The sequence below is a fragment of the Cetorhinus maximus genome, chromosome 28 (genome assembly GCF_964194155.1).
Source record: "Cetorhinus maximus chromosome 28, sCetMax3.hap1.1, whole genome shotgun sequence".
NCBI classification, from domain to species: Eukaryota; Metazoa; Chordata; class Chondrichthyes; order Lamniformes; family Cetorhinidae; genus Cetorhinus; species Cetorhinus maximus.
The window spans coordinates 17581522-17593310 of record NC_135906.1 but is presented as its reverse complement, the minus strand read 5'-3'; the positions used below and the strand labels follow the sequence as shown (position 1 = coordinate 17593310).

Genomic DNA, 11789 nt, shown 5'->3' with positions numbered 1-11789 from the left:
TACAAGTATCACCCTTTGGTCCCTCAATGTGTACTAGATTACACCACCGAAAAAACAGCCAGTAAAGATGAGTGAAAAATCCAAACATTCAGAATGAGAAGGGTAATCCACTGACATATAGGCACCAATTCACTTTAGACATTGTCCTGTCCATAGTTCACAGTATCAATGTCTGCAAATCTCTATCTTAATTTTCTTCTGATTTCAAAGATCATGGGCTTATACCTCAACAGGTTCTTGTGGCCTGGTTTAGAAATTTAGAAACTTGAAAGAGGAAACATGCAGTTCCTGACATCAAAAAAATGTTGACAATCTCTCAAAACTTCATTAAACACTGCTTTGTGGAAATGGAAAACCTGGAGTATGGCACAGAAAGGTTAGAAGCTTTCAAACAACTATGTCTCCTTGACATGGAGTCTAAATTGGCCCAAAGTGCTGCTCAGATAGAGATCCATGGCTGAGAGATGTTCAGGTGAAGGCCCATGACCTTTGAGAGATGCCCAAGTGAAGACTCATGACCTTATGGAGATGGTCAGGTGGACATTTTTGTCTGCAGTTGAGTGCTGTTTTGGGCTGCAGGAGAGTGCTTGGTATTTTGATTGAGGGAGTTTAAGGGTTAAATTATATCTAAAGTCTAGTCTTTCTTTAATTTAGCAATTAACTAAAAGTTTCTGTAAGAGTTGGAAGAAGGTAAGTTTTAGTCCAGCCTTAAAACAGGGCTCATACAGGCTCTGCTTGCAACTGCAACTAGTTAATTAGATAACTGGCATAATAAGGTTTTCAGAGGCTAGGTTCAGAGGGTATAAAAGTAGGCTATTTTATAGTGCCGACTTTGTCTGCACTGGAGTGCTGTTTTGAGCTGTAGTAGGGTGCTTACATTGGAGTTTGGTGACAGGGTGTTTGGGGAGGAGGTGCTCCTTTCCTTTTCTATCTTTCTTCAGAAAGAAGAGTGGTGGCCGTGGTAAGTAGGCGCTGGTGAGTAAATGAGAAAAGTGTAATATTTTTATCCAAGTAACCATACTTGGATTTAACTAAGAAGCACCAGAAGTAAAGGAAATTTAGGGCCAATATAAGAAAGTAATATAAATAATCCAAAGTAGAATACGTTAACGTAAGTTAATGTAAAGGAAGTGGAATTAAGATATAGCAGGACAGCTCAGTCGAGTGCATAAGAACATAAGAAATAGGAGCAGGAGAAGGCCATTTGGCCCCTCAGACCTGCCCTGCCATTCAATAAGATCATGGCTGATCTGCCCCAGGCCTCAGCTCCTCTTTCGTGCCAGCTACTCATAGTCCTCAACTCCCTGATATTCCAAAAATGTACCTGCCTCCTCTTTAAATACTTTCAGTGATCAAGCCTGCACAACTCTCTGGGGTAGAGAATTGCAGACATTCACTACCCTCTGAGAGAAGAAATTCCTTCTCATCTCTATTTTAAATGAGTGTCCCCTTATTCTGTAACTATGTCCCCTAGTTTGAGATTCCCCTACCAGTGGAAACATCTTCTCAACATCTACCCTGTCAAGCCCCCTCAATCTTGTACGTTTCAAAAAGATCACCCCTCATTCTTCTAAACTCTAATGAATAAAGGCCTAACCTGTTTAGCCGTTCTTGATAAGTCAACCCCTTGATCCCAGGAATCAACCTAGTGAATTTCTTTTGAGCAGCCTCCAATGCCAGCATATCCTTTCTTAAATACGGGGACCAAAACTGTACGCAGTACTCCAGGTGCGGCCTCACCAACATCCTGTACAGTTGTAACAAGACTTACCTGTTTTTAAACTCCAACCCCCTAGCAATACAGGCCAAAATTCCATTTGCCTTCTTAATTACTTGCTGCACCTGCATACTAACTTTTTGTTTCATTCACAAGAACACCCAGATCCCTCTGTGCTGCACTTTTTTGGAGTCTCTCTCATTTAAATAATAGTCTGCCTTTTGATTCTTCCTACCAAAGTGCATGACCTCACACTTTCCCACATTAAACTCCATCTGCCAAGTTTTTGCCCACTCACTCAACCTGTCTATATCCCCTTGCAGATTCCTTATGTCCTCATCACAACATCACAACATGCCCTCCCACCTATTTTTGTATCGTCAGCAAATTCGAATACATTACGCTCTGCTCCCTCTTCCAAGTCATTAATATAGATAGTAAATAATTGATACCCTAGGACTGATGCTTGTGGCACTCCACTAGTTACGTCTTTCCAACCTGAAAAAGACCCATTAATCCCGATTCTGTCTTCTGTGTGTTAACCAATCCTCAATCCATGCTAATACATTACCCCAATAGCGTGAGCTCCTATCTTGTGCAATAACCTTTTATATGGCACCTTATTGGTTGCCTTCTGGAAATCCAAATATGCTACATCTACCCCTTAACAACTCTGCTTGTTATATCCTCACAGAACTCTAGCAAATTTGTCAAACTTGATTTCCCTTTCCACAAAACCATGTTGACTCTGTTTGATTGCGTTAAGCTTTTCTAAATGTCCTGCTATTTCTTCCTTAATAATGGACTCTAGTATGTTCCCAATGACAGATGTTAGGCTGACTGGCCTATAGTTTCCTGCTCTTTGTCCCTCTCCCTTCTTGAATGGGACGCCACATCAGCAGTTTTCCAATTCTTCCTGCACTTTAGATCAGTAGACGCAGCTTTTGTCTTCCTTTCCACACCATCACGGAGAGATATCAACTGCCTGTCACACAATCTGTGCCAAGGCTGGGCACGGGAGGGGTGAGACTGAGACAGGACTGGGGGGTTGTGGCGGGAGTCAAGGAGCAGAGCTGAAGAGTAAATGGCTGTCTGGTTGCTGTTCAAATATGGCGGCGGACATCGGAGTCTATGAGGTGACGGCAGGGCAAGCGCTGCCATGAGATTCGATATGCTCCTTACAGCTGCATAATTAATGAGCTGAACAGCGCAAGATCTTGTGTGTTCTGCCACCCTGCTCTCCAGTGGAGGTCACTCTGGCTTTTGCTTATGCCACTGAACTTAATCTCCGGAATGGAAAATTCTGCCCAATATTTCTGACTGAAGTAGACCCAGAAGTGTATGAAATGCTGAATTATTTGCTTGCATCGGCTAAGCCACAAGACACAGCACTGTCAGCCATTTTGTGTAATCTTGAGCAGCACTACAATCCCAAACTATTGGAGATTGCAGAAAGCTTTGGTTTTGGAACCAGGAATCAGTTGCTCAATGAGGACATTGGAGACTTTACTGTGGCTCTGAAAAACCTGTCCATCATTGTAATTTGGAGAATTTCAAGAGAGTGCTGAGACAGGTTTGTGCGCTGTTTAAAAGTGAATATATTTGCATTAAGTTGCTAACATTGCCAAAGTTAATTTTTGTCACAGCTTGCCAAACAGTATTGTCAATGATGGAATGTGACTTGAGGGAATTCAGAGATAACAACCACCAGTCATCTGCTGAAGGAAATAAACTGTGGCTGAATAAGCAGAAAGCCCTAACGACTGCAGTTAGTAGCAGCAGATGTACTAAAAAGTACTGTTACCAGTGCATAGACCAACAGTGGACACAGAATTACTTGTTTATGAAGACAGCTACAAAAAGGGTCATCTTGCCAAGGCATGCTGAAAGAATGTAAATTGGAGGAAACACTGGCTGGAGGAAACGGCAGTCACTGCATATGTTTGTTGAACAGCAACAGGTTGTTGAGGGGTCAGTTGAGATCCATGCGATCCAAAGCACAAGAATGTCCAGTGGAAATTCACAAAGCATCGTGGTGCAAGTAGCGATGGATGGAGCTCCAGTAAACATGGAAGTTGGCACAGCAGCATCAGTCAGCATGATTCCTAAATCGCTACACTGACAAAGTTGAGTCAGCATCATCTGGAGAAATCATGCATGGGATTATGAAATTATGGGGGACAGAAAATCCCCATAATAGGAAGTGTGTTGGTGCCAGTCACATATAAGGAGCAAAATTGCTCATTATTACTGTGAAGGGAGGAAAAAACAGTCTTGTTAGGATGAAACTAGTTAGTCGTGCTTAAGTTTAATGGGGGCAGGCTTTGTCACATAGGTGCGGAATTCACAAACTGATGTGATTGCAAAGATCCTCAAATGGTTAGTGAAACTGACAAACTGATTCAAGGTTATAAGGTCAACGTACGGGTCCAGGGGAACAGAACCCCAGTTTATTGCAGTTCTCATCCAGCATCCTCTGCTCTTAAAAAGAAGAGCAAGAACTGAAAAGACCTGAGACTGAGAACATTATCTCAAAAGCAGAACAGAGTTAATTGGGCTACTCTCGTAGTGGTAATACCAAAGTCAGATGGTAGTGTAAGAATATGTGGGGATTACAAGGTAACTGTAAATCAGGTACTGGAATATAATCCACCTGAAACTTTGCCTAACGTGGAGGATCTGTTCACAATGTTGTCAGGAAGCCAGATGTTATCAGAATTAGATCTGACAAATGTCTATTTGCAACTTGAGTTAGATGATGAGTGTAGGTCATATCTGACTATTGATCCATACATGGATCTATTTTAACATATAAGCAAAATACTGCTGCTGCTGGAAATCTGTGGCTATTTCAGTTTCAAAGGCTCCCATTTCTTCAATCCCTGGAATTTTTCAAGGGATAATGAACCAAATTTCTCAAGGAATTCAGGGAGTAATGTGCTATTTAGGTGACATACTTATTTCAGCTCCAAACAGGCAGACCCATGATGACAGGCTGAACAAGGTGCTCCAATATTTGGAAAAGCGTGGAGTTCGGGCAAAGGCACACAAATGTGAAATGTTTCAAAACTCTGTTAAGTACTTGAGTCACAGGGTGGGCAATAATGGGTTTCATCCTACCAAGAGTAAGGTTCAAGCAGTAAGAAATGTGTCACACCCCCCAGAATATCTTTGAGTTCAGTTCTTTTTGGTCTTAGTGAATTACTGTGGTAAATTCATACCAAATTTGTCAACCTATTGCACTGATTCCATGAACTCTTGAGGAAGGGTGTTCCGTGGAATTGCACAAGGGAGTATGACAAAGCATTCCAGTTATGTAAAAGAAAATTGGTAGATGGTACAATGATTGTATGATTGTATGACCTATAATATACAAAATAGGAGCAGGAGTAGATCATTTGGCCCCTCAAGCCTGCTCCGCCATTCAATAAGATCATGGCTGATCTGCTTGTGTTTCGATTTCCACATTCCCATCTACTCCCAATAATCTTTGATTCCCTCGTCTAACAAGAATCTATCTACCTGTGCCTTAAAAATATTCAGTGACCCTGCCTCCACCGCTTTTGAGAGAGAGTTCCAAAGTCGCACAACCCTCTGAGAGAAAACTTTCTCCTCATCTCTGTCCTAAAAGGGCAACCCTCAATTTTAAGAGTGTACCCTATTTCTGGACTCACCCACAAGAGGAACCATCCTTTCCATGTCCATCTTGTCAATACTGTTCAGAATCTTAAATACTACAATCAAGTCACCCTTCACTCTTCTAAACTCCAGTAGAAACAAACCCAGTCTGTCTAATCTTCCCTCATTAAACAACCACAGTGTCACAGTAACTTTACAGTGCAGAAGTAGGCCATTTGGCCCATTGAGTCTGCACTGGCTCTCTGAAAGAGCATTCCACCTAGTCCCACTCCCCTGCCTTATCTCCATAACCTTGCACATTCTCTCTTTTCAGGTAGCAATCCAATTCTCTTTTGAATACCTCGATCGAACATGCTTCCACCACTCTTTCAGGAAGCTTGCTCCAGACTCCAACCGCCTTCTGAGTGGAAAAAAAAATTTCCCCACATTGCATTTACTCCTTTTCCAATTATTTTGAATCTGTGCCCTCTAGTCCTTGGTGTTCTCTTGAGTGAGAACAGTTTCTCACTATTTACCCTGTCCATGCCCCTCAGGATCTTGAATACCTCTTGCAAATCTCCTCGCAGCCTTCTTTTCTCCAAGGAAAAGTGACCCAACCTCTCCAACCTAGCCTCATGATTACAGTTCTGTATCTCTGGAATCATTCTTGTGAATCTCCTCTGTACTCTCTCCAATGCCTTCACATCCTTCCTCAAGTATGGCGACCAGAACTGAACACAGTACTCCTGATGAGGCCTAACTAGTGTCTTATACAATTTCAACATGACCTCCTTACTGTTGTACTCAGTGCCTTTATTAATAAAGCCTAAGGTGCTATATACTTTATTAACTGCTCTCTCAACCTGCCTTGCCATCTTCAATGACCTATGTATGTATACACCGAGGTCCCTCTGTACCTACACCTCCTTTAGAGGCTCTCCCTTTATTTTATACTGTCTCACCATATTCTTCCTGCAAAAATGAATCACCTCACACTTCTCTGCATTGAACTTCATCTGCCACTTGCCTGCCCAATTCACCAACATGCCTCTGTCCTTCTGAAGTTCAAGACTATCCCCATCACAGTTGACAACATTTCCAATCTTTGTGTCATCTGCAAATTTTGAAATGATGCCCTGCACACCACAGTCTAGGTCATGAATATATATCAGGAAGAGCAAGGGTCCCAACATTGACCTCTTGGAAACTCTACTACAAACCTTCCTCCAATCTGAAAAAGAACCATTTATCATTATTCTCTGTTTCCTGTCACTCAGCCAATTTCTTATCCGAGTGTCTACTTTCCCTTTTATTCCATGACCTAGAATTTTGCTCACATATCTTATGTGGCACTGTATCAAATACCTTTTGAAAATCCACACACACATCAACAGCATTTCCCTTATCAACTTTCTCTGTTACCTCCTCAAAATTGCAGCAAGTTAGTTAAACATGATTTTCCCTTAATGAATCCAAGCTGGCTTCCCTTAATTCTTAATTATCCTGCAATTGTCTAAGTGACTGTTGATTTTATCCCGCACTATAGTTTCCAGAAGTTTCCCTACCACTGAGGTCAAACTGACTGGTCTGCAGTTGCCAGGTTTATCCTTGCACCCCTTTTTGAACAAGGGTATAGCATTTGAAATTCTCCAGTCCTCTGGCACCTCCCCTTGTGCCTAAGGAAGATTGGAAGATCATCTGTAGTGACTCTCACTTCCCCCAGTACCCTTGGATGCATCTCATCCAGTCCTGGTACCTTATCAATTTTAAGTAAAGATAGCCTTTCCAACACATCTTCCTCTCGATTGTAAGTTCTTCTAGTGTACCAGTTACCTCCTCTCTCATCTCAGCCTGGGTAGCATCTTCTTCCTTTGTAAAGACAGATGCAAAGTACTCGTTTAACACCTCCATTATATCTCCAGCCTCCACATGCAAGTCTCCCTTTTTGTCCCTAATTGGCCCTACTTTCTTTTACCACCCTTTTATTATTTACATGCTTATAGAAGACCTTTGGATTCCCTTTTATATTCACTGCCAGTCTCTTTTCATGTTCTCTCCTTGCTTTTCTTATTAGTTTCTTCACCTCTCCCCGGTCCTCTATTCAGCCTGATTCTCTATTGTATTTTCTTCTGGATATCTTTTGTATGTGCATTCTTCCTTTTCCTCTTTACCTTGATCTCTCTTATCATCCAGAGCACTCTGGATTTATTTGTCCTACCTTTCCCCTTCAAGGGAATTTACCTTGACAATTTTTCTTTGAAGGTGGCCTATTGTTCCGCCACTGTCTTTTCTGCCAACATTTGATTTCAACTCACTCAACTCAGATGCATTCTCATCCCATCGAAGTTGGCTTTCTCCCAATTAATTATCCTTGCTCTGGATTGTTCCCTGTCCTTCTCCATGATTAACCTAAACCTTAGGATACAATGGTCACTGTTCCCTAGAGGCTCTCCCCCTGATATTTGATCCACTTGGGCCAACTCACTCCCAGAATCAGGTCAAAAAGTGCATGTTCTCTCATTTTTACATTTCTAGCTAGCTTCCTCTCATACTCTAATTTCTTTCTCCTGATTTAACCTTTTAGTCACCCTCTGCCGTTCTTTATATTCTGTCCAATCATCTGTCTTGCCACTCATCTTTGTGGAGTTGTATGCTTTTTCCTTAAGTTTGATGCTTTCCTTAACTGCTTTAGTTAACCACGGATGATGGGTCCTCCCCTTAGAATTTTTCTTTATAGTAGGAATGTACTTATTCTGAATACTGAGATATCCCCTTAAATGTCTGCCACTGCTTCTCTATTGATTATCCCCTAGCCTAATATCCAGTTCACTTCAGCTAGCTCAGCTTTCATGCTCACATAGTTGTTCTTATTTAAGTTTAAAATACTAGTCTTAGACCCACTTTTCTCCCTTTCAAACTGGATGTAAAATTCAATCGTATTGTGGTCCCTGCTACCTAGGGGTGCCTTTATTCTGAGGTTATTAATTAATCCGGTCACATTACACAATACCACATCTGACATAACCTGCTCTCTGGTTGGTTCCAGAACATGCTGCTCTAGAAACTATCTCAAAAGCATTCTAAGAACTCCTCATCCAGGCTACTGCCTACTGCCAATCTGATTTTTCCAGTTTATATGTAGATTAAAATCATCCATAATTATTGCCGTTCCTTTATCACAAGCACTCAATATTTCTTCTTGTATACTTTGTCCTACATTATGATTACTGCTAGGGGCCTGTAGACAAATCCCACTAATTACTTCTTTCCCCTACTATTCCCCATCTCCACCCAAACCATTTCAACCGTGTCCAAATAGAATAAGCTAGCATGTGATGCCGCTTAGAGTAGGTGCAGTGATCTCTCATGTGTTGGGTAATAGTGAGGAGCGATCAATTCATTTGCCTCGTGCATCCTCAGTGCCACTAAGCGAAATTATGTTCAAATCGAATCACAGAATCACAGAATCACACAGTGCAGAACAGGCCCTTCGGCCCATCGAGTCTGCACCGACACGTGAGAAATACCTGACCTACCTACCTAATCCCATTTACCACCACTTGGCCCATAGCCTTGAATGTTATGACATGCCAAGTACTCATCCAGGTACTTTTTAAAGGATGTGAGGCAACCTGCCTCCATCACCCTCCCAGGCAGAGCATTCCAGACTGTCACCACCCTCTGGGTAAAAACGTTTTTCCTCACATTCCCCCTAAACCTCCTGCCCCTCACCTTGAACTTATGTCCCCTCGTGACTGACCCTTCAACTAAGGGGAACAGCTGCTCCCTATCCACCCTGTCCATGCTCCTCATAATCTTGTACACTCGATCAGGCCGCCCTTCAGTCTTCTCTTCTCCAACGAAAACAACCCAAGTCTATGAAGACCTCTCTTCATAACTTAAATGTTTCATCCCAGGCAACATCCTGGTGAACCTCCTCTGCACCCCCTCCAGTGCAATCACATCCTTCCTATAATGTGGTGACCAGAACTGCACACAGTACTCCAGCTGTGGCCTCACCAAGGTTCTATACAACTCCAACATGATCTCCCTACTTTTGTAGTCTATGCCTCGTTTGATAAAGGCAAGTGTCCCATATGCCTTTTACACCACCCCACTAACATGCCTTCAGAGATCTATGGACACACACGCCAAGGTCCCTTTGTTCCTCAGAACTTCCTGGTATCATGCCATTTATTGAATACTTCCTTGTCAAATTACTCCTTCCAAACTTCTCAGGGTTAAATTCCATCTGTCATTTATCTGCCCATTTGACCATCCCGTCTATATCGTTCTGTAGCTCAAGTCACTCAACCTCACTTAACCACCCAGCCAATCTTTGTGTCATCCACAAACTTACGAATCCTACCCCCCACATAGTAATCTACGTCATTTATATAAATGAGCAATAATAAGCACAGATCCCTGTGGTACGCCACTGGACACTGGCTTCCAGTCACTAAAGCATCCTTCTGTCATCACCCTCTGTCTCCTACAACTAAGCCAATTTTGAATCCACCTTATCAAATTATCCTGTATCCCATGTGCCTTCTTTATAAGTCTCCCATGTGGGACCTTGTCAAAGGCTTTGCTGAAATCCATATAAACTACATAAACTGCACTACCCTCATCTACACACCTGGTCACCTCATCAAAAAATTCAATCAAATTTGTTAGGCATGACCTCCCTCTGACAAAGCCATGCTGACTATCCCTGATCAAACCTTGCCCCTCCAAGTGGAGATAGATACTCTCCTTCAGAAATTTCCCCAATAGTTTCCCTACCACTGATGTGAGACTCACTGGCCTGTAGTTCCCTGGCTTATCTCTACAACCCTTCTTAAATAGCGGAACCACATTAGTTGTTCTCCAGTCCTCTAGCACCTCCCCCATGGCCAGAGAGGAATTAAAAATTTGGGTCAGAACCCTTGCGATCTCTCCCTTGCCTTCCTCTGCAGTCTGAGACACAAATCATCCGGACCTGGAGATTTGTCCACTTTTAAGCCTGCCAACACCTCCAATACCTTGTCACTCCCTATATCAATTTGCTCAAGAACCTCGCATTCTCTCTCCCTGAGTTCGATACCTTCATCCTCATTCTCTTGGGTGAAGATGGACGTGAAGTATTCATTCAACACTCTACCGATGTCCTCTGGTTCCACCCATAGATTGCCCCCTTGGTCCCTAATGGGCCCCACTCTTTCCCTGGTTATCCTCTTCCCATTGATATACTTACAGAATATCTTGGGATTTTCCCTACTTTGAGTAGCCAGAGCTTTCTCATATCCCCTCTTTGCTCTCCTAATTGCTTTCTTAAGCTCCACCATGCACTTTCTGTACTCCACTAATGCCTCCGCTGATTTGCTTCTTTTGTACCTGCTTTTTCTTCTCATCGTATCCTGAATATCTCTGGTCATCCATGGTTCTCTGGGCTTGTTACTCCTTCCTATCACCCTAGAGGGAACATGTTGAGCCTGTACCCTCCCCATTTCCTTTTTGAATGCCCCCCATTGCTCCTCTCTAGATTTCCCCACAAGTAGCTGTTCCCAGTCTACCTTGGCCAGATCCTGCCTTATTTTACTAAAATCCACTGTCCTCCAATCCAAAACATTTTTTTGCAACTTGTCTATTTCTTAGTCCATAACAAGCTTAAATTGTACCATCTTGTGGTCGCTATCACTAAAATGCTCCCCCACCACCACCTCAGCCACCTGTCCGGCTTCATTCCCCAGAATTAGGTCCAGCACAGCGTTGTCCCTTATAGGACCCTCTACATATTGACCTAAAAAGTTCTCCTGTACACATTTCAAGAAATCCACTCCATCCAAGCCCTTAACACTATGTCTATCCCAATTAATGTTGGGAAAGTTGTAATCATCTAATATAATTACCCTATTGTTATTGTTTTTACACACCTCCACAAATTGTGCACATATTTGCTCTTTAATTTCCCACTGACTATCTGGGGGTCTATAATAAACACCTAACAACGTGGTTGCCCATTTTTTATTCCTAAGCTCTACCCACAAAGCTTCATTCGATGCCCCCTCCAAGATATCATCTCTCCTTACTGCAGTAACTGATTCCTTAACTAATAATGCAATGCTGCTTCCTCTTTTACCCCTCCCCTGTCTCGCCTGAAGATTCTATATCCCGGAACGTTGAGCTGCCTATCCTGCCCCTTCCTCAACCACGTCTCAATGATGGCTACTATATCACAATCCCACTTGTCAATCCTCACCCTTAACTCATCTGTTTTACCTGTAATACTCCTGGCATTAAAGTAGAGGCCATCCAGCCTTGCCTTACTCCCTTGAAACTTAATGCAGCTGTACTCTCTCTGACTTGATTATTTTACTGTATTATGATGTGTCCCTATTCTGCTAACATTCTGTGTCCCCTCCCCCTGCCGAATTAGTTTAAACTCCTCCCAACAGCACTAGCAAACCCGCCT

General features: G+C 42.6%; 1 protein-coding gene across 6 annotated transcripts in view; it reads right to left on the bottom strand.

Moving 5' to 3' along the window:
• Positions 1-11789, bottom strand: part of LOC144668873 (intercellular adhesion molecule 5-like) — a 337959-nt gene that overhangs the window by 17917 nt on the left and 308253 nt on the right. The gene's annotated exons all lie outside the window — the stretch shown is intronic.